The 24,621-nt window shown below is 48.0% G+C and overlaps 1 non-coding gene across 1 annotated transcript; it reads right to left on the bottom strand.

Annotated features, from left to right (window-relative positions):
- Positions 1–17,481: 17,481 nt before the first annotated feature.
- Trnaf-gaa (transfer RNA phenylalanine (anticodon GAA)) lies at positions 17,482–17,554 on the bottom strand. Its single transcript has one exon. It is a non-coding gene; the product is annotated as a tRNA-Phe (tRNA).
- Positions 17,555–24,621: the final 7,067 nt, after the last annotated feature.

Genomic DNA, 24,621 nt, shown 5'->3' with positions numbered 1-24,621 from the left:
TTAGCTTTTTCGATCATGGTATCAATGCTCTTCAACGCCAATATCTCTCTTAATCGGTGCTCTACTTGTACCTTGAAATACGAGTTATCAGTGGTACCAATCCAGGAAGGACATATTTATAAAATACGCGACTCCCACGAGACATTTTTATCAAGAACTTCCCATGAAAGGGATTGGTGGGTGGAGGTCATGGCGCTCTTCCCCCTCCGCCCCCCAACTCACGCCTGTGATTAGTAAACATTGAGGTGGCACATGAACGCTAGTGCGTTGAGATATGTGTGAATAGATTTCAGTATAAACGTAAGCCGATATAAGGCTGAAAGTAATGATGAAGGTGAGTAGACAGGACCACAGGACGGCAATAAAAGGTGGAGCTCACTCAGACTCACTCAAGTAATATATGTTTCGCTTAGGGTTCACTCGGACTCAGACTCACCAATATTTTCCTTAACCGGACTCACTCGGACTCAATCTCACCAAAATATTACTCACCCAGACTCACGGCCCGATCCGTGTCTGAGTGAGTCTGGGTGAGTCGACTCATGGGTGAGTTTGCCGACCCATGCCCACAACACGGCGCAGGCGTCGGTCAAACCGTTTCAGGCCGCTACGGAGCGTTCGCGTAAAGCGTGCTGACGGCTGCACACACTCCACAAGAATGTTTTAACTGCGCATGCCACCTTTACGTGATCTGAAGAGGGGCCGTAACAACCTCCGCCACCCCCGTAATTTGGTGACCGCGTGCAGAATCGGAGCACGGAATTTCTCCGATCAACAGAGAACGCAATCTCCGCATGAAAGAGGACAGGCTGAACAGCGGTCCGAGAGCTGCGACGCACGTGCCTATTCCAAGTAAATGCGATGGAAACGTGATAGAACTGAACCGAGATTGCTCTGCCGTTCGACGTTATAGGAACGCGAAAGACACCTCTGACACCCGTCACTACACACTATAGGAGGCCACGGGGGTGAGTTGGACGGATGCGGTGGTGGGACTCAAGTCAGCGTGCGCCCCGAAGACATTTCCAAATCGGTCGGGCGTCCGTCACGAAGTAAATTGATCGATCGCAAAGAAATGACCCGCAGCACACTTGTCAGTGACAGTCAGACGCGGAAATGCTCTGGACCGCCTTGCCTGGCAGGCACGCCCCCCTCTCGCTAGACAGCAAAACTCTCGCCGCATTCGCCTCACCACAACACGCCTCCTCCCACTTGACACCGCGTACACGCACAACTCTGATTAGTTCCCTGCAGTGACGTGAACCCAGCGGGCCTGGCAGGCCGAGTCAGTCGGAAGTAGAAACATATATTGCTTGAATGTCGCTGTGCGGTTGGCGTTTTGCCACCTCTTCCGCAGTGAACAAGATAGCTTTTCGGGGCCTCACGCGTGCCCGCGTTTGCACGAACAACTTTTAGTGCCTGCAAGCAGGTGTAGATCTACAGGCAAAGCCATGATACGGGCTGTCCTGTCTGAACATCGACATCGCAATGCAAAAGGTGTGGGCATATTGCTGATCAGTAGCATAGCCAGAAATTTTCTTGTTTTTTTTCTGTTTGGGGGGAGGGGGGGTTTACCATACTTTATGTATGTTCGTGCGTGCGTTTCTTGTACGCGTGTAAAATTGGAAAATTTCGGGATGGGGCTTGAAACCCTTCCAACCCCCCTCCAGGCAACGCCAGAGGTTTAAGATATGTGCGGACGCACTATGCAGTGGTTTAACGCATATCATGACTGCTAGCGAGGAACTTTATAATGACACATTCGCGGACGGCACTTGCGTGTAACGCAAGCTTTCTGCGCGCACTACGAGCGCCGATTTCGATCCTTCGTGTACCCCCGCTCGGTACCCGTTTACACCGTTCAGAAGATCCAAGTCCGCCTCCAGCGGCAACTGGCAAGCTTTGGGACAGGCGCTCGCACCTTTCGGTACACTGCACGGAATTGGTGATTAACACCGAATCGTTCTCGCGTTCGGTGTGGGCCAGTGTGAAGGCGGCTAAATTCAACCTGCTCCGAAAAAAAGGGGGCTGGAAGACGACTGTCTTCGCGCCCGAATGACACACCCTGCCATGGCCGTCAAAGGAAAAGCGCGAAGCAAGGGAAATGGAAGGGAGGCATCGTATATATGGCTGCTGCCTCGTCGTAACGATAACGAAGCCTGTGCGAGCGGGCGCACTTCTGAGAGCCGCGAGAAAGGACGCCGTTTCTAAATTCGCAACCGAAACTACCTACACGACGGCTGTGGCGGCGAGCGGCCGCGCTTCCGTCACACACGCGGGACGTCCAAACGCGGCGGCGCGCGTGCGCGAAGTCCCCTCGCGCCCTCTCGAGTCGAGAAGCGGCAAAAGTGGAATGCCCTTTGCCGCGACTCGTTCGTTCGTTCGCGCTGCATATCAGCGAGTCTGCTGCTGCCTGCGTCAACGCTGGACAGCGAGCGCGTAGTCGTGATTGGGGTCGTATGCCCCCTGTATGCGAACTTCGAGCTGAAGGACGCGTCCAACGTTATTGGCGTGGCAGGCAAGTGGTGGCTGCGCAAGTGACTCGGAGGCCGAATAGACGACGATGACCTGCTGGAGGTCGCTCTGCAGCTGACAAGTTTCGCCGAAGAGAGGATGGTCACCGACGCGGGCGTATTTCGGTCTGAGCATTTGCAGTTAGGACGAGCGCTGCGGAGAGTCCATCAGGCGTACGTGTGTACGCCTTCGCGAAGACACATCTTCCGGCATTCGCTCTACTGCGCGGTACACATTTTCGGAGGCAGCCGAACCTGTCCAGCCAATAAGAGTGACCGGTAGCCGAACCTGTCCAGTACGATTGCCAAAATTGGCTGCTTGGTCCAGGAAGCCCGACCTCAGAACATGATCATCACTGCAGCTAGGTTGTCCCGGTATATTTATTTTTCATAACGTCAGCATATGCCAACAGGGGAGTATAACGGTACGCTTCTGCCTTCCGCAACCTGTGCTGGGAGCTATACGGAACCATCTTAGGAACCAGAAGACCATTCTCGTACGAGTCGGAGTACGTAAAGAAAATATATCGCTAAGCTCCGAAAATCTATGAGGCCTTGCCCAACGTTACTAGACTAACGGTGGCTTTGCCTGTGTACCCGAGAAACCATATGTACAAAGTTGGCTTATAGCTTACTCGACACAGCTTCAGACAGCTTGTTCTTGAGCTAGAACAAGCAGTGAAATAGACATTAAGCGTGCGTCTTATACAATTTATATCTGTACCCTTCTACCTTCCAAAACCTGCTCTAGGAGTTATACAGAACCATTTTATAGGAACCGGAAGACCAGTCTCGTACAAGTCGGTCGGCGCACGTAAAGGAAATATATACTTAACTCCAAAAAAGTATTAGGCTTTGCCTGCGTACCCAAGAAACCATCCAAAGTTGGCTGGTAGCTTATGCTTGACACGTCTTCAGACGGCTTGTTATAGCTTGAGCTAAAACAAGCAGTGAAATAGACAAAGACAGAAAAGCGATAGCTATATACCAACAGCAAAACCTTTCTTCGGTGCTATTTCTACGGTACGTGCGGAGGCAGCAATCCGACCTCAGTTCAACTTTGAACTCTCATGCTGTGCGGACGAGCCACCGGTTCAAAACCATCGTCAGCGCTGTCCGTTTCGCATAGCGCAGCCTGCGACTAGGCTGCAGAAGCCGTTGCTCCAAGCAAAAGCGACAATTCTGTCACTAGCCTCGAAAAAAAGGCAAGCAGGTAGTTTAAAAAGAACATTTGAGCAAGGGCACGCCGCTCGCAAGACGCCAAGAAGAGGTAGCGGGGTCCCGCGCGCGCGGGAGGCAAACGCGTGAGCGAAGTCGCAAGAGAAATATAAACAGTCACGCAATAACTGCGAAGACAGGAGCGCGCCCAAACGGTGTCACGTGACGTCGGTGTCATCGCTCGGGAGACCCGTCATTCCTTTTGTCTTTTTTTAAATCTTCACCTTTTTTTTTGTTTGTTCGCTTTCTGCGCAGACGGAACAACGCGTGCCCGGGAACCACGAGCCTATAGGAGCAGCCTCGCTTCTTGCGTAAGAACCGCGTTGTTCTTCACGGCGAAAGGCGCACGCTAATTGAATGTCAGCAGGCAAGGGAGCCCTCGCTGAACGACAAGATAGAAAAAAAAAAAAGAATGCTGCCCCGAAGGGAAACCGAGGCAGCATTCGAGACTGTCAAAGGCTTCCGTCGGTCACGAGAGAGGGGGGTCTAGACGTGGGCTAGACCACGCTAGACTATATTATAAAGCTCGAGGCAACACGCGCGTGACCTTATCGCGTGACCGTCGAATCGGGACTCACACTCCCGCCATCGCACGTTGTCGTCACAACATCAGCAGCAGAAACACCTAGCAGCCGCAACCTGGCAGGATTCACGGCCAAAAAAGCGACGCGCACAATACACGCGTCACGTCGTGCGTACACGTATGTGCACACGCTGGGAGTCGTCGCTCACGACATCCTCCGCACGAGGACGGTCGACCCCTGCGCGTTGGCTACCCTTGAGGTCGTTTACGAGGGCAGGCGGCTTTCTATATGCAGCCCATGACGACAAATGTGCCCATAGCGTGATGGCCTTGCGCACCGGAAACACAGCGAAACGCAAACGTTGACATGTTGCACACACGGCATCATCGCGTGATTCGAGAGAGTTCTAATGCGTTGGAGGCCAAAACAGAAAACGTAGTGTGCGAGTTTGTCGCAAGCCTGAAATACGTGAAACGTACCACATTTTCTTGCGTAATACCAGTAGGATAATCTTGGCGCACTGCTGGCTAATTTCCTCTACAACAGCCAATAATAATAATAATAATAATAATAATAATAATAATAATAATAATAATAATAATAATAATAATAATAATAATATCTGGGGTTTAACGTCCCAAAACCACGATATGATTATGAGGGACGCCTTAGTGGCGGGCACCGCAAATTTCGACTTTAACGTGCACCTAAAATCTAAGTACACGGGCCTCAAGCATTTTCGCCGCCACCAAAATGCAGCCACAGCGGCCGGGATTCGATCCGCGACCTTCGGGTCAGCAGTCGAGCACCATAACCACTAGATCACCGTGGCGGGTGCGACGCATCGTCTAACAACACCTTCTATGGTGTTAAATCAGTAGAAATCAACAGAAAACAAATTGGAGGAGACCCTAATCCCTTCATGCTGTGTCTGATGGTGGCACTCCCACCTCGGCGTTCGTTTGACTGATGTATTCCCTGGGTAAGCTTTGTGTTTTAACGCATTGCCGAAGCTGATCTCAGAGGCCACGTAGAGAGAAGCGCGTGGTTGAGATCTCCTCCACCAGGTGCCGCAACGATCCCAGCTGCTCTAGGGAGCCTACATGAACGACCGTTTTTAGGGTGGAGACATCTCAAAAAGTGCCCTCAAAAAAACTCAGCCAAAATCAGCGGGCAATCGGGCACGCTGTTGCCAGCTTCCGCCAAATTTAGCATAATTTGGTTGTGCGCCGCCATTTTGGGGCCAGCCGTTCAACACCCCCCCCCCCCTCCCTCCCAGCTACTCATGATCTGCATGGTTAGTAGTGATTTGCAGTGTATTTCAAAGGCCTTTTTAGGCTAAAACCTTATTAAGGCAAAAGCCTTCGATACATCAGGAGTAAAATGTCGGTGGCGTTCAGCGTCGGCGTCAACACGTTACATACATCAAGCTCGAAACCTAACCGTCGGCGTCGTCCAGCGTCGGTGTCAACACGTTACATGCATCAAGCTCGAAGCGTAACCATCGGTGGTGTCGTCCAGCGTCGGTGTCAACACGTTACATGCATCAAGCTCGAAACGTCCCCATCGGTGGCGTCCGTCCGGCGTCGGTGTCAACACGTTACATGCATCATGCTCGAAACGTAACCGTCGGTGGCGTCGTCCAGCGTCGGTGTCAACACGTAACATGCATCAAGGTCGAAACGTCACCATCGGTGGCGTCGTCCGGCGTCGGTGTCAACACGTTACATGCATCAAGCTCGAAACGTCACCATCGGTGGCGTCGTCCGGCGTCGGTGTCAACACGTAACATGCATCACGCTCGAAACGTAACCGTCGGAGGCGTCGTCCGGCGTCGGTGTCAACACGTTACATGCATCATGCTCGAAACGTAACCGTCGGTGGCGTCGTCCAGCGTCGGTGTCAACACGTTACATGCATCATGCTCGAAACGTCACCATCGGGGGCGTCGTCCGGCGTCGGTGTCAACACGTCACATGCATCAAGTTCGAAACGTCACCATCGGTGGCGTCGTCCGGCGTCGGTGTCAACACGTTACATGCATCAAGCTCGAAAGGTCACCATCGGTGGCGTTGTCCGGCGTCGGTGTCAACACGTTACATGCATCATGCTCGAAACGTAACCGTCGGTGGCGTCGTCCAGCGTCGGTGTCAACACGTTACATGCATCATGCTCGAAACGTCACCATCGGTGGCGTCGTCCGGCGTCGGTGTCAACACGTTACATGCATCAAGTTCGAAACGTCACCATCGGTGGCGTCGTCCAGCGTCGGTGTCAACACGTTACATGCATCAAGCTCGAAACGTAACCGTCGGTGGCGTCGTCCGGCGTCGGTGTCAACACGAACACCTAGGTGCACAAAGCGTGAAATGTAACCATCGGTGGCGTCCAGCGTCGGCGTCAGCACGTTACATGCAAAGCTCGAACGTAACCGTTGGTGGCGACGCCATCGTGCAATTCCCGCACCAAACACCGTGACGTTAGAAATTTGGAAAATGTCTACTGGGTTCTGCATAGCTTCTGCTCAATAAAAATGAAGCATGTACATTGTCATTTGTGGTAGGGAGCCTACATGACCGCCTAATTTGTGGGTACCTGCCCCGCCGCGGTGGTCTAGTGGCTAAGGTACTCGGCTGCTGACCCGCAGGTCGCGGAATTGAATCCCGGCTGCGGCGGCTGCATTTTCGATGGGGGCGAAAATGCTGTAGGCCCATGTGCTCAGATTTGGGTGCACCCTAAAAATCCCAGGTGGTCGAAATTTCCGGAGCCCCCCACTACGGCGTCTCTCATAATCATATGGTGGTTTTGGGACTTTAAACCCCACATATCAATCATCAATCATTTTTGGGTACTATAGACCTAGCATACGAAGTTTGGAAAAATTTCATCGGGCCAGTTTCACGAAATTCTCAGAATACATTTTGAAATTTATCTCACGCGTGGAGACTTTGGCGCGAAATTAAAAACAAATTGAACTGCAACCTTGATTTTCGTCGCCAATAATGAGCTTATGATAGTGAAACATGACATTGGAGTTCTCGGAGTGCAGTTTGTCGATCTGAACCAGTCATCGTTCCTCTTTAGTGTTCCTTTAAACAACAGTTGAACAAGGGACGTTGAGGGTGGGCATATTAAGCCAAATGAATTTGTAATTGTTTCTGGTAGATACTTTCACCCATGTATTCACTATTTGCTTGTCTACTGGTGTCTTCGCGACGAAAATGCAACAGGCAAAGGTAACTGCTTTGTTCAGATCAGGTGACCGAAATTTTACGTCGAATTATCACCGGTGTCAGGGCTACTTGTTAGCACAATTACTGGAAAGATCGATTCAATTGCTGTGTTGAGTAACGTTTTGTTAGTGCATTGGTAATAATGACACATCCACTGCATTACTCAAAACAGAATTTGTATTGCATTGTCCTCTATGCAGTTCATAGTGATTGTGGAAATAAAATTCGCCAATGCTAATATTGAAGGCATATTAAATGCAATTCCTTCGGGTCCTCATTGAACACTGCCAAAAAATTTAGAACTGGTAGACTTTAGGCATCGAAGGTTGACGTAAGTCAATTTACATTAGGTGTTATGCGATAATTGCTCCTTTTCATGAATGTGACGAAGCAGCAATCAGCAACCGTAACTGTTATAAGGCTATATTCTGTAGATCTTGTATATAGCCCAGTTCAACTGTCCTCTTCCTTTAAGAGCAATAACTGTTGGAGTCGTGTAACCACTAAGCATGTCCCCGGATGCAATGTCAACTTGAAACTGAAAAAAACTATCACCAGCCTCCAAGCCTTCGTAAGATGAAACCGAGCACTATTGCAAGAAAAATGCGCTGCTTCAACGTGGGTCCATCAAACCGTACCTTTTGAAAATACAGCTCAGAAAATTGAGCACCTTCAAGGCAACGGCAAAACAGACTTTATGAAGACACGGCACAACTCTGGACACAATCATTACAATGTTTATTGACACAATTATTCTTACCGTACATCACACAGTACAAAAAAGGCTGCTTCGCATTGTAGATACAGCATTTTCGCAAAGACACGAAATACTAAATTTCACAATCGTGACATGGACATTGCATAACTTTTCATACAGTATTTACAAATTTCTTGTCATCTGGCCTAGGCCAAGGTAGGCGTTGCTGTTTTCGGGTTCAGCAGTTACACAACATTATGACATGAATCACGCCAGGGAGCATAAATTCACGAAGCAAAAAAAGCCATTCTGGTGGCTGTAGCAGCCACGAGTAAAATATACCAGAAACCATATAAAGTGCCCGCCGGGTACCATCGTTGTACGATTAACCTCTCGAGAAAAAAAACATTGCATGGATTTATCCAACACCTACTGAGGGCTTGCTCCAGCAAAACTGCGCCCCCGATGTGCATAAAGTGATATTAATTCAAATCAAGTGCTATTCGCTTACATTACGCTGTGGCAATACAATACAATGTACATGAGCTCATGACATCACACAGTATACACAACACTCGTATTCTTTGAAGAATTTCAAACCGCAACTGCCCATGTGCCTAATACAGCAGAGTAACTTCGAACTGGGTTTACAAATTACAATGCACCAATAATACAGGTTAACATGCAGAGACTGACCACCATCTATGTGCTGATGACCGCACACAACTAATTACGCTCGGCAGCATGCACTTCAGCCGAATAAGTGTAGTCTGGCTATGCGTAGGATTGATCCACAAGGACAATGGTTAATGTGTTGGTTACTGTGTGGTAGAATCTCTTCTGTGACGTTAAGTGTCGAAGCACAGCACATAGGTTAATGAAAGCCTACTGAAGGTTTACTCCTGCACACGTTTTTGCTAGATGTGTTTCAACATGCCGCGCCCTTTGTTGCGGAGATGCATTCGTAGACGACAATGGACATACCGTTCAAGCAGCAACTTTGAACCTTCTCTCGGTGAATGTTACACAAGTCAAGGTTATTTTTCCACATTATTTGCAAGAAACTTGATATGGTCCGGAATGGTGCCTTGAGGTCCAAGATGGCATCCTCTGCCCACAATCCTTTAAAGTGTTCTTCGTAGTGAACTAACAGTTCCATCACAGCAGCGCTGGGCCTCAACAGATTGGTGGCCCCTTTCACGTACTCTTTCAATTCAATCAGTGCGTTGTAGCACTGACCATCTCCCAGTAGAACAGCAGTACAAGGAGGGCACTCGCCAATGGCTTTGATTATTGTCTTGAGCAGAAACCCTCCAACATAAGCAAGGATGTCACATTCTACAGATGATACTTCATCCAGCGTGAGGTTCTCCAGGTGCTCTTCATCATTTATAAATTCTTCAAGGCTCTTTTCAAGGCTTGCGCCAAGTAGGTCAGCAAGGTGAAGGCCGTCATCAGAATCGTAACTTGATGACTTTGGCGTATGCAGAAATTGGCCCACACAAATCAGCTTAAGCGAGGACTTCACGTCGTAAGCACTTGGAACTGGTTTCTTCATGCGCACTATCGAGAAAACGTTTTCAAGGCAATCCTGGATGAGGCGGCTTGTCAGAAGGTACTTGTAGCCACGCAAGCTAAGCAGCTCTTCAGCAAGGCTCAGCACAACTGATGTAGAAATGAGAAGGCCAGCTTGGGAAGGCTTCCAATGCGCTGTTGGCTCCATTTTCATGTGTCGAAGTGTATCCTGAGCAAGCATCAACGTGTCTACAGCCCCTTGGTACCTTGATGGATCTATTTTACTCAGGGCTACGACTGGACAACGAGATGACATAAGAGTATACCACTTCCAGACAAGCTCTAAAAACCATGCAGTTGCCTCTGCCTCTACTGGAAGGTGCCCCTTTGAATGAGATACCGAATACCTGGAGGTGCTTCACAAAAAAACTGAACAGCAATGCCAACTTTCATAGTTGTAAAATGACCAGTGCTCACATGTATCGCAGAGAGGCCATGTGCAATTTTCAGATCGCTGTCTGAGTCATGATCGACGACTGCTTGGACATCACTGATGTCGACTTTGCTCCCTGGAAGACCTTGTTTTGTTACTGTGTTCCCTCCTAAGTAAAAGCATGTTGCTCGCAATAGCTGAGCCCTCACATTCTTAAGAACATGGGCTGGATCAGCCATAAAGTAGAGCTGTCTGTCTCGAGGTGAGGATGCGGAGGGCTGTGCACTGTTTCTGAACTCCTGTGGCTTGAAAAGCCTAGCAAGCGCCAGACTGCCCTGTTAGCCGCTCCCATATCACTCGTAACAACTAGAACTCTGAGCGATATGCTGTAAAGCATTTCTATTAGACAGAAGATGAGGTCTTTCAGCAGTGATGCATTGACAGATCTGCCGGTAAAGTGATACGCGACAACTTGCTTGTAACGTCTGTTAAGACCGCCCACCATGAATACAAGAGCATGATTTGCAACCGTGTCAGGGGAGTCGGGAAGCGTTGTACAGCCAAAAAGGTTATCAAGGGAGCGATCATGTTCATATGCTTGCGCGATCTCCATTTCATCCATAAAAAGGACGCAGTCTTTTTCAATGTCTTCCATGGCTTGCACTTTCTGCCTGAGCACATCAAAAACTTCATGAAGGATACCTGGCAGAAAATGAATATTTTGCAATCTCCGGACCAGAGTTCTGTTCGAAGGAAGAGGATATGAGAGTGACCTCAAAAGTTTATAGCCGGAGGTTCCACATGCATGCTTTATTTGGAGGGCGGTTTTGATTGTTTTTTCTGACCAAACACTCCCTTTGCTAGTCTTTCGTGTGATTGCTTTTCTTTGGTCATAATTCAAAAATTTTGCATTCAAGAACCTTTCATTCTTCTGGGACTTCAATTGCTGTTTCAGGCTATGAATTTGAGCTTTTGCGTTTTTGTGCAACATCTGCAGCCTCTTGTGCTTTCTCGCAAGGTCAGCGCACTTCTTACGAAGTTCTGCAACGGTACAGTTGACAGGACCTGAATTATCTGCTGTGTCGTTTCTGGAGTGTCTAAAAGAACCCTAGTAGGGACAACGCGCCCATGGCAGATCTGAGGGGAAGCATGGCATGGTTGCGCCGCATCTTGAACTAGTTGCAATGGAATTTCCTGTTCTGATGTGATCAAACCCTCCGAACTACTGGTAGTGCAGCTGTCCTGAGAACTCAAACTGCACAGTTCTGCACACGCAGGTTCACCTTCTGTACACATCCTTGCACGAAGTGGTTGTGATAACAAACTTGGTGTAATAGAGATTGTAGTGTGCTGAGAACTTGTATCAGCTTCCTCGCCAACGTTACTGCAGATAACAACACATGACTGGCCAAGACTTGCCTTGCATAACGAAGCCGCGGAAGTATCAGCAAATAATGGTGTTTTTTTCTGGAGCACAGGTAAAAGTGACAGCATCAATATCTAATTCCAAAGCAGCAGCAGCTGCGCAATGGCTGGGCGTCGAAGACACACCTGCAGGTATATCCGAAGGGACGTAGCTCGGCAGTACTTGAAGGAATCCTGTACCGGAAGGTGTGGTGGCGGGGGTGGTCCTGTGGAACAGCTGCAAAATTTGGAGGCTTCAGTTGCAATTGGTGGCATCGAAACGTTGCACAAGTATTTAGCGATGCCACCGCAATACTACGCACAAATGTTAAAGTCGAGTAAATATTTTTTTTATATTACGGTTTCAAAAGATGTCACAAATTTGCCATTCATTATGCGCAATTCGCATTGCATTTTCTTCCTAATAATTAAGCGCGTAGTTGTACAAAAATTAAACATGCGTCATGGTTATTTCAGCAATGAGGCTTCCCAATCGCTTTGCACAGTTCTTTGCGGCTTTTTTAGTGTGACGCTAATGTGTGGATTGTGTCGAACAGACTTTCGACGAAAGGCAGCCCCGAAATATACGCATCCTTTTTGGCAAAAATGACATATAATACTCATTTGCAGGCATCTTCGTTGTTATAGAATTGCAGAGCACTTTATGCAGAGCCTTTGCTTTCGTCGGGCAGCATTACCTGCACGCTTGTCAACGGCTGTTTTCTAGCCTTTTGGTTGGTGGTTGAACGGTAAAGATCAGCTCTGGCAGCGGCATAAAAAGAATGCTACGACAGAGTGAAAAATGCGACGCGAATGACCAATGGGCTGAAGTTGCCAATGATTATCTGTGCATGCTTCACTAATACTCGAACGCTACACATAGAGCGAGGACGAAGCATGCACGTGATTATAGCTGACGACCGATAAGAGCCATAGCATTTGTTGTGATAAGAAAATGGCGCCGAGAGCGACGACGACGGTGAAACAGCATGCGTGAATTAAAATGAGGAATCTGTATTTAGCGCGATGCTTCGCAGTGCAGAAGAAGAATTCCCTGACTTAAGAACTCGTAATTCAGCAGTCGAGCTGCAGACATAAAGATAGATCACGCATTTCCTCAAAGAAACATGGGCTGGCTCCGTAATATTGTGTTTTCTTGCTTTTTCGCACTCACTAACACATAACACAGTCGCGAATGTACACACAGCCCAGGTAGGTGACTCCCGTGTTTGTGTTTACGTTTTGTGCAAATTTTCAGTACTGTCTTCACAACAAATTTTCAAAATAGGCCATTGTTTTTAGCATTCTCTTGTGATTCATTCTATCGAGATTTCACTACACAGACGTAAAATCACAGTTATTTTTCGTACCTGGGTTACAGGAGAAATCCGGTGGAGCCAGAACTTGCGCACGAGCACTGTCACTAACAGGTTGGGTTGACTGCAGAGTAGCTGCGGGGTGAGCATGCCAGGGCGGCAACACAGGAGAGCTGTACATCTCCAATGGCTCCGGTTGTTCGAGGACACCTGTAGTGAGCAGCATTGCATGCATGAGATGTATGTGTTCAGACTTACTCAGGAAGAGTAGCCCATTTGTAAATACAGTTAGTACTGAAGTTATCAACGAAGCTGAAATTGACCCCTTATAGAAGAATTTCTGAGAAAACAAGCTTAACCAGTGCTTGACATCCCATTAAGAATAAACGTTTCGCATCTAGACAATAAATGAATGTGGAGAACCGCAATTATGCATTGAAGTGCACAAACGCGCACAAGCTAGGCCAAGAATAAAAAGAAGCAGCAAGCACACTACACAGAATTCCTCGCATACAGCAAATTATTTTCGCATTCTCAGTTCACCTCATTATGCGCAAGGCTAAAAATCATAACGGCCACCCACATGAACTGGATGCATTTCCTTCATAACACAGCCATAGCAAGTATGCGAGCATGAACATTGAAACGGTTCTGCTCGGCTTGTGCAAAATACAGCCAAACACGAAATCAAAGTACACTTTATTTCCCACTTACCGCGAACAGGAAACACTGTGGGAACAGCGTCCGGCCTCAGCTTCTTCAAGCCATCCTGCCTCCTCAGCTCGTAGTCGGAATCTTTGAAGTGATCCTGTAATAACAACACCGCCACACCTCATTTAAAACAATCATGCAACCATATGTGCGTGAAAAAACGAAAGGACAATGCCGTGAACAGGTTGCGTAAGCAGGTAGTTTTTATCAGCCCTGCCAGTATGCGAAGTAGTTGCTTGAGTGTTTGTCTAATGTGAAATCGAACAGACAGAACGTATTTCGTGCTGCTTTTCATCTACAGTCCGTTCTAAAGCGTTTCCCGCAAGTATAAGAAAATCATTGTTAAACGTGTGCTGCATACATATTGGTACGCGTACTACTTATTACTTATTAGGGATCGCAACAATATTATTCACGAAGTGGTGGGGTCTGCGATTGTTCAACGAGTGCTATATCTATGACATTTGCAAAGTGTTGGAGTCCGTGTTTTTTCTTAACTCCATGTCCGCCTTTTTGTCAGTAAATTGACGCGATTTCTTCGAGTGTACTGACGTGCGGCGTTGGTGCCCATCCCTTACAACAACACGGAACACCTGGGCTTCTGACAGCACCGGTTATCAGGCTCGTGTAGACGACCCAGTTCTCAAAGCGAGGGCAGAAAAGAAAAAAAAACGCAGCCCACGCACAGACACTTCCGACATCAGCTAAGCTGACGCGAGTTCACGGAAGGGAGGCAACAGCTCACGACTAGCCAGCGCGTCCCAAACGCGTCTCCAAACGGACGCGCGCCCGCGTCCCGCATGTAAGCTTTCTACTCGCGATGCGTGACCTCAGCAACGACACCTTAGATTTTCTATGCACTCGCGAACACCGTTCAACACATATAACGTGTCCCGCAGCAAAAGAGAGTAAAGAAAATACGCAGTACTCACAGAGCAAATACGAGACGCGCTGGTGGGCTCCCAGTCGTCTCGCTTTACTTGAGCCAGCCAAAGTCGTCGTCGGCCAGGGTTCGCGGGGAAGCGGAACATGCGCTTGCCTTTTCTGCTGTGATTAGTGCAGCACGGTACGCAGCATCCAGGCATTGCAAGACTAACGGCAGCCTTCACCCACAGAACAACTGATTCAACCAGTTCAAGACGCTACCGGCCCCGTACTCTCGAGGACAGGCGTACACGCAGTGCGGGGCCACAATATGGCGTGATACCGCGGCATTTCCGTCTGGCAACATTGTGTTTTGGCGGGCGGAGGAGCGTTGGCGGCATGTAGTGGGTCAAAGGCTGACACCACCCTAAAAACGGTCGTTCATGTAGGCTCCCTAAGCTGCTCACAAGAAAACTGTCCGCCCTTTCAATGAACTCATTCAGTTAATTTAATTAATTATCCTAACAGTTAATTGCGCCTTTTTCTTTTAAAGGGGTCATGAACCACTTTTCCAAGTAATGATCTAATGGCCTCAGTATCGGAGTGTACTGCCTCCCGAATCGATTGCCGCAAAAATTTCTCGAATCCGTCAAGAATCAGCGGAGTTACGGGGCTTTGGCGCACGCTCCCAGCGCTTTCTCTCTTTTCTCGTGCCGACGAGCGCACTGGAAGCTAGACAGGGAGGGATGGCATGGGGGAAAGAAGTTACGCCAGCGCGCGTCATGAAACGCGATCGCTCTCCCGCTGTGATTCGCTTGCGCGAGTGCGGCGCCGGCAAGTGGCGGCATTCCGCGGCAAGAAGCGCATCTGATCCGAACGCCGCTCTCGATTTACGTCGGCTATCGGCCAATAAGCGTGCTATGTCTCTGCGACGTACAGCGGACAGACGCCCCGCCCACCGACGAGAGTGAGAACCGGCCTCTGTTTGAAAAGAGGGTGCCTGGGGAAACGGCAACTTCGCGCTCCGCTTGTGGCCATTACGCGGCGCGCACGACTGTAATATTTGGCAGAGCAGTTCATAGCCGTGTCAGCTTTCCGCAGGATGTGTTTTTTCAATCAGCCCAAGGGGTGCTTCATGACCCCTTTAAAGGGACACTAAAGAGAAACAATGAATCCGTTTAGATCGATAAATTGTGCTCTGAGAACTCTAACGTCGTTAATTTCACCATCATACGTTTACGAATACTGGAGACAATCAAGGTCTAAGATCCATTTTTTTTTTAATTTCGTGCCGAAATCTCCCCGCGTGACGTCAGGGATTTCAAAGTGTATTTATCGTATTTTGGCGCCATTGGCTCAACAAAATTACCCCAAACTTGGTATGTTAAGTCTATGGCCCCCTCAGAGGACAATACTTCATTTTTACCGATTAGGAACTACGTAGTCCCTAGTAGGCGCCGTCAGAACATGTGACGTCACGGCGAACGGTGCGGAAACTTCGAGGTGGCGTCGCCATCCACATTTTGTTTTTGCGCGTTTTCTCGCTTACTAAGCGTCTTCTCGGAGCAAGCGTGGTGTTTTTGGTATCGTGAAAGAGTACTTTACTAATATGAGAAAAATCGTTTTGCTCTTTAGTGTCCCTTTAAGTAAATTTACACTCCGATGTAATATGTATCCAATGTAACCCTCAGCTTGAGCCGGAACCATTGATCTCGTGCAGCATTATTTTTTTAGGGACATTTTTCTGAGTATTCGGTAAACCGGAAGTGTTTGGAAGAGAAACAAGAGTCATTCGTTGTTCGTGCCACTAAACAAAGAAGGCATCGAAAGAGACTGTGCGCTCACGACTACGTCACTTCCGGATATGTACTGCGACAGCTATGTATATATAGCAGACTATGCGCCTCATTATACTGCAGCAATAGCTCCGTGGTTGTATGATAGAATTCCGTGCCGCTCGCGCTTGCGCCTCTGGTAACATACAGTAATCCAGGAACGGTACGATTTGCGGAAAAACTAACTCTTTCTTGCATTACTCGATGCAGCATCTTGAAGATGGTCTTTTTCTGTGTTCTGTTGTATACCTGAGCACGAACGTGCAACCACACTCATAATTCTCTCCCCCCCCCCCCCCGTCCCTTCCCAAGAAAACGAAACAAAAGAAAAAATTAAAGAGAGCTTAGCACTAGTGGTGCCAAGCCTGAAGGATCAGCGGAGCTGGACGGCCTTTTTTTGTTTCTCTTTATTTTTCTCTCTCCCCTCCTCATTTCCCTCCTCCTCACCTTCAATTCCCACCCCCACCCCCTTGGTATACTATAGTATACAAGGCTATGTTATGCTCTGCTAGCGTGCCTGGATAGCCGAGTGGTTGCGATGCTCGCCTTCGGATCGTGGGTACGCGGGTTCGAATCACGCCTCGTGAAGAAACTTTTTTTCGCCAAGAATTTTCCTCTTTCTTTCTCTCTCTCTCTCTGTCCTATAGTTCTCTCAGCCATCAGAGTTATTCCATCACACGACGGAACAATCGGCGCACGTGTTCTGAGAGCGAAGCCGTAGAGGACGAAGATAGCGCGCGCCAATTCATGACGATGACAGCTTTCTGTAGACGGATTACAACTAACGGCTGGCATAAACAACTCTGCCGTTTAAAAAAAAAAAGTCAGCGAGGATCTCGCCAAATACTATATTCTTAGTGCAGCGAAAGACGCCGGTAACACATCAGCAACTAGGAATCGAGAGCTGCTGGCATGTACCAGTTGTGTGCCACTAGTCATTCCACCCGTTACCCGCCCATTCGATCAAGGATGCCGGATGGATTAGTGGATAGCTATAGGTTGCCATCATACACTCACAAACACAAACACGCAATTCGTGCTCTTTGATTTAAATAGCCGCTGATGGCCGACACCCACTATTGAGCGCCTTACAATACCATCCCGGTCTTGGTGCTCAATATATAAGGAAATAATTTAAATATTCTTTATTGTATATGGTTACGCACTGATAAACAGCATTATAGTATAATGCGTGAAAAAAAAGTAAAAAAAAAAAGCTGCCGAAACCCGGGATCGAACCAGGGACCTTTAGATCTTCAGTCTAACGCTCTCCCAACTGAGCTATTTCGGCCGACACGCGCGCTCTGCGCTGCAATGTCGTATCTATTGTCAACAACGCGTACACTAAAGAACGCAAGCCTGTCGCCTTTCTTCTTTCTTTCTTTCTTTCTTTCTTTCTTTCTTTCTTTCTTTCTTTCTTTTCTTTTCTTTTCTTTTCTTTTCACCGTATTAATATCATGATGCTGTGTTAGCCGGCTTTAGCGCATCCTACCTGCCCGTGTTTTATTTTTATTTATTTATTTTTAAATATAAATATATAAATAACCACCTTAGTGTTTGTGTTTGTTTTGTTTTTCGCTACTTCTGTGACTCATCCCCTCCCGCCGAAGGTTGTGACGTTCATGCGTTCAAGCCAGCGCTCATCCCCCACGTGCATAAAATAAAACAAATCACTCTGCGTAAAATCATTGACGCAGTTTTGAAAAGCTCACTTCCGTTCAAGATGCCAGGTGTATGCTCCAAAGGCGCGTACACGTTGAAAAGAAAGCGAACAGTTCAACGAGAAGCGATTGGCGAGAACAACGGAACATCGAAGGTGGTGTGAAACAACCGCGGACGAGTTTCACACTGCAATTGTTTCATACAAAGGTAGTCGAACCGATACCGCCTCTTTCCTATAAGACAAAAGAAGCAACGCTGCAGGATATTGCGGTGACCCATAACTTTCCGCATTCTAAAAGGAAAATACTTTGTGCGCAGAACGTTCTAGAAAAGAAGTCAGATAGCTAGGACAGAGCGCACACTTACAATCAGTTTATTGCTCAGATGGCGCGAAAGTATATACAATCATGAGGGCGAGGAGATGACACAAAGAGAATTGGAAAGTTACGGCGCACGTGCAAAACATCTAATTCACATCTTGAAATCACGTTTCAACTAAGAATATACTCGTATTCAAATGTCCAACAAGTTGATATACGAGGCACTTACACACTCAGTTCCTGCCTTGCGAATAAAAAAAAGCTTGATGTATTTCACGTGCCCTCTTGTTCCTATATCTTGCCATTACTTGGCAATCATCAAACATGGGGGTGCACCTACACTTTGCACAGTGACTTGCCAAGTGACTGCCCACTGATACGCGAATAACATTTGCGCGCTCCCTGAGGCGATCGCAGCTACAAATGATAGCCCTAGCCTCTCTTCTTTTTGAGACAATGGACTAAACAATGAAACGGGGAGGACTTTGGATTATTTTTCATCACCCGGGGTTTCGAAGAAAAAAAAAAGCTTTGCTCATAGGTCACGCTGATCAGAAAAGTCACGCGGACCCTTATTATGCATTTGCCTAAGACGACTCGAAGGCGAAAGCCATCTTTTTCTTCTCAGTAGATTGTATTACGCACCCCCCCCCCCCCCCCCCCAATCCTCTTCTTCCAGCGAAAGCTTTCGGCATCCATCGTGGTTTTGGCACTGCCTCCAGGATCGGAGGCAATGGAAGCTTTTTGCACCTCACGTGGTTTTGCAGTGCCTCCGGGATCGGCCCACCTTTGACCAAGCGACGATGTCAAATGACGACGTCATCCTGTGACGTAGTGAAGACGTCACATATTATGGCGACATGTGACGTCATGATGACGTCATCTTGGGACGTCGTCACATGATGATGACTTGTGTTCATCACTTGTGCTGACGTCGACTGCCACTTTTCGCGTTCGATGAGGCATCTGAGGCTTTCGCCTTGATAACGTTAAGCGACTACCTTTACGACGACAAAAAAAAAAAAGAAAAGCCGGCAGATCCCACGCATTGTGGGAATCGATGTAATGCGAAGCAGCCAGCAAAGAGCTGCATACATAGTCTTGTATGTCATGGAGGAAAATGCGTGTCATGGTTTTCATGTTAGCTCCTATTATTTATGTTCGTCACGCAGTAACGTCGCGCAATACCAACTTCGGGGTCGATCAGGCTAGAGAAACGGCCGCCAGCGCCGTATGAGCGCGGCACGTAAGTCATGCTGTACATGACGTACGTGTCATGGCTTTCATGTTAACTCGTGTTATTTATGTTCCTCACACGGTCACGTCGCAAGATACCAATTTTAGTGTATATCAAGCTAGCGAATGGCCGCCAGCGCCTCATGAGCGTGGCACGTAAGTCATGCTGTACATGACATGCGTGTCATTGTCATGTTAACTCGTGTTTTTATGTTCGTCACATAGTCACGTCGCGCAATACCAATTTCGGGGTAGATCAAGCTAGCGAAACGGACGCCAGCGCTCCATGAGTGTGGCACGGAAGTCATGCTGTACATGACATGCATGTCATGATTTTCATGTTAACTCGTGTTTTTATGTTCGTCACACAGTCACGTCGCGCAATACCAATTTCGGGGTAGATCAAGCTAGCGAAACCGCCGCCAGCGCCCCATGCGCGTGGCACGTAAGTCATGCTGTACATGACATGCGTGTCATGATTGTCATGTTAACTCGTGTTTTTATGTTCGTCACACAGTCACGTCACAAGATACAAATTTTGGTGTATATAAATCAAGCGAAACCGCCGCAAGCGCCCCATGAGCGTGGCACGTAAGTCATGCTGTACATGACATGCGTGTCATGATTTTCATGTTAACTCGTGTTATTTGTGTTCGTTACACAGTCACGTCGCGCAATACCAATTTCGGGGTAGATCAAGCTAGCGAAACCGCCGCCAGCGCCCCATGAGCGTGGCACGTAAGTCATGCTGTACATGACATGCGTGTCATGATTTTCATGTCAACTCGTGTTATTTATGTTCATTACACAGTCACGTCACAAGATACCAATTTTGGTGTATATAAATCTAGCGAAACCGCCGCCAGCGCCCCATGAGCGTGGCACGTAAGTCATGCTGTACATGACATGCGTGTCATTGTCATGTTAACTCGTGTTTTTATGTTCGTCACATAGTCACGTCGCGCAATACCAATTTCGGGGTAGATCAAGCTAGCGAAACGGACGCCAGCGCTCCATGAGTGTGGCACGGAAGCCATGCTGTACATGACATGCGTGTCATGATTTTCATGTTAACTCGTGTTTTTATGTTCGTCACAGTCACGTCACAAGATACCAATTTTGGGGTAGATCAAGCCACCGAAACTGCCGCCAGCGCTCCATGAGCGTGGCACGTAAGTCATGCTGTACATGACATGCGTGTCATGATTTTCATGTTAACTCGTGTTATTTATGTTCATTACACAGTCACGTCACAAGATACCAATTTTGGTGTATATAAATCTAGCGAAACGGCCGCCAGCGCCCCATGAGCGTGGCACGTAAGTCATGCTGTACATGACATGCGTGTCATGATTTTCATGTTAACTCGTGTTATTTATGTTCGTTACACAGTCACGTCGCAAGATACCAATATTGGTGTATATAAAGCTAGCGAAACTGCCGCCAGCGCACCATGAGCGTGGCACGTAAGTTATGCTGTACATGACATGCGTGTCATGATTTGCATGTTAACTCGTGTTATTTATGTTCGTCACACAGTCACGTCGCAAGATACCAATTTTGGTGTATATCAAGCTAGCGAAACGGCCGCCAGCGCACCATGAGCGTAGCATGTAAATCATGCTATGACAAGCGTGTCATGATTTTCACGTTATGACTTGTCATTTATGTTCGCCATACAGTCATGTTACGCCATACCAATTTTGGTGCACATTCGATGAACCAAGCGACCAGGAGAGCACAAAGTCGTAGGCAGACAGACAGACAGACAGACAGACAGACAGATAGATAGATAGATAGATAGATAGATAGATAGATAGATAGATAGATAGATAGATAGATAGATAGATAGATAGACAGACAGACAGACAGACAGACAGATAGATAGATAGATAGATAGATAGATAGATAGATAGATAGATAGATAGATAGATAGATAGATAGATAGATAGATAGATAGATAGATAGATAGATAGATAGACAGACAGACAGACAGACAGACAGACAGGACAGACAGACAGACAGACAGACAGACAGACAGACAGACAGACAGACAGACAGATAGATAGATAGATAGATAGATAGATAGATAGATAGATAGATAGATAGATAGATAGATAGATAGATAGATAGATAGATAGATAGATAGATAGATAGATAGATAGATAGATAGATACGCTCAAAGTCGCAGAAGTTCGCTAAGAAATGCTTCGCATTTAAAAAAAGTGGAAGGCCCGATATCCTAAAACCAAGCATTCAGACTTTACAACACCGACGTTTACGGTACACAAAGCGAAAGCGTCTGCCCCGACACTGCTAACTGGATCAATCGCATATACCGGAACTGACGGCTTATAATCCGGAACTGCTTCGCAGCGCGGAAGTATACCACGAGGCCTGCCTCTGCATCCGTAGCGCGCAGGTTGTCGACGCTTTCCCACGCGGATTTCTCGAGCTCTCCAACATAACAACGGGACTCCCCTTTTTTTTTCTCGAGACAACGCCACCGTGCATATACATGGACCTCGCGCCGCCGTTGCTCTCCCAAAGCAGTTTCCTCACTTCCTAGTTCTCAGGCTAAGTTAAAAAAAAAAAAAAAAAACTAAAGGATTGTCTTTCTTCGCGAAGCCGCACCACTGTGTTCCGAAGTCCTTTGTCTCGGAATCGCTGCCGTGCCACGGTGATTACTTCGAAGACCCGAACAAGAGCCTTCCTTCTCTCCCCGATCCCGAAATACACGCCCGAATGCAGAACCACACGGTTTTCCCCCTCCACCTCCTCTCTCTCCCTCTCTCACCTCGTTCTTTAATTGTACTAGAGTGTTTTTGTTCGTTTTGTTCCGCTTCAATCTCACGCGTGCGCGTGAGCCTATCTCGCGTGTCTCCCGTCAAAACAGAACAGACGCGCCGTCACCTTTTGTTAGAGCCTTCCAGCCTCCTTTTTGCAGCGATCTTCTAACCTGATGCAGAGGTTGCCCCCGCTTATATGCCTGCATACTTCCGTGCGACGTTTTTTATCTGGCGCTCGCGAGCGCGGCAGGACTTGTGTGCTGCGCCGCCAAAAGCTGGAAGCTTTTAAACGACAACCAGAACGCCCGAAGTACACTTCATTGCGATAAGAAAGTTCTGGCGTATCCGGTATGGCGCAGTTGGGTTTGCGCGTCAGCGAATTAAAGTACGCTGGCAGCGCCATCTTCTTGACGCCTCGTCTGACTACAATGATTCATAAACATGTTTTCCGTTAGTGTCATTGCCAAAAACCTTTACAAGAACAGCGCTTGAATAATTGCGGCGCTCGCGAAAACTTGCACCATGGAGCAGTGAAGTATGATTTATATTTAGTTCCTGTGTTTATAGCCATGTGTTTGTCCGGTTAAGCTCTTCCGCATCACGTGGTGCCACCAGTCCGGCGCCGGCGGCCACAACGCGCAGTGATGCGGAAAGTCATCATGCGACGACTTCACCATGACGTCACGGATATCCAAATTTTGTGACGCCACATCATCTCATGAAATCGTCGCTTGGTAAAAGCGTATAGGACTATGGTAAAAGGTAGGCTAATTCCGGAGAAGATAACGGCCACTGTCTCGAGCACCTGAAATCGCTTATGTTTGCGTTCAGGCAACACCGCCTGCTGGGTGGTGTTGGTTCAGGTCTGGTTCAGGTCATGGTTCAGGTGATGACAGGCTCTGATTCGATGGGAACCTCTCCAGCGGCGCCGTCTCACGTTGAAGCCGCCTCGCCCGAAGGGGTGATCGCGACTCCCCTGTCGGGCTTCCGTGTAAAGCACGACGACAGGCCGCATCGCTCGCTCCACTACAGGTGCATATAAGCTCCTTAGAGGAAAATGCGGGGCTCAGCGCCCCCGTCCAGGCGCCGATCCCGGGGGCAAAGCTTTCTAGCCGACAGGTCCATGCACAATGACATATGCAATGATTAATTCCAGGGCCAAACGTAACAGCATTTAAAAACACCCTATTGCGCTTGGTTCCTTCGCTCTGGCATACAGGGCGCTCTAGGAATCTGGCCGAAAGCCAAACGCGAGGGCGCCTTGCACGCGTTTGCCACGCATGCCGTGCGTGCGACGCACGCAACAGTTTAAAAAGAACGAATTGCTTCGCAACCGGGAAACGTGACACGCTTCGTTGATGCGCTGAAAACAGGAGCAGTCCCCGCCAGATTATTTGCGTAAACAAATGCATGGAGCTCGATGACGCTTATAAGAACGCAAAAGGGCGACTGCGAACCAAGGTCTCTCCTCTTTTACTAGCCAGCAAGTGACGCATAAATACGACGTCCCTGTATGATATAGATAAGTTTCAAGGCAACGATAACCTCTTTTTTCCCACCCCTCTCTTTCTGTAATCCGTCTCCGTGCAGCGCCCGTTAGCGCGCCCCTGAAAAATTCCACTTAAGTCTCCTAACGCGCGAGCAAAAACAAGCAGTTGCTATAGTTTGCGTCGTATACCAGCACTGATTAGCGGTACTCGTTTTAAAACTTTATTACGATGCAGTAAACGTTTGATCATGCATGCGTTGCCGTAAGACCACTCTTTACAACTTCTAAAGAAACAAGTGCCGCCGCCAAACGGCCGGAATGTACCACGTGACATAACTGAGCCAATCACGAAATGGACTTTGGCGGCCAGGAGGAGGGCGAGGAAGAGATGGACGGGTTTAGATGAAAGGAAAGGGCCGCTGTCTCGAAGGAATTTAGCTATGCATGTATCCATTATTATTATTATTATTATTATTTTGAGGGCATACCCTTTGTAGTGGGCGAGCACATTTGTGCACCCCAGCCAATAATAAGATGTCTATGAACGTCAATTAAAATACAATAAAAATAAAACAACATTAACATTTTCCGTCGTAGCCACCCGGAGTGGCATGATATCCGCATCTCTCTCTCAGTAAGCTCCAAACAGCAAAACACAGGTCTGACGAGTGAGTAATACCGGAATATCTCACACATAAGCAGCGCAGTATACGTGGAGGCATTGGTGGTTGGACAACGGCTCGTTAGAGGGGAGAAAGGGGGGTAGTTATGCGTGGAACGGGAGGACTTCGTCTTGAAAAACGTTATCTTGAGCTTCCTGCGATGAATACGCACTGCCGGGAACGTGTATGTGTGTACGCGC

The sequence above is a fragment of the Rhipicephalus sanguineus genome, chromosome 6, assembly GCF_013339695.2.
Source record: "Rhipicephalus sanguineus isolate Rsan-2018 chromosome 6, BIME_Rsan_1.4, whole genome shotgun sequence".
Lineage (NCBI taxonomy): Eukaryota > Metazoa > Arthropoda > Arachnida > Ixodida > Ixodidae > Rhipicephalus > Rhipicephalus sanguineus.
Note: the sequence above shows the minus strand (reverse complement) of the source record. Positions and strands in the feature narration are given on the sequence as shown.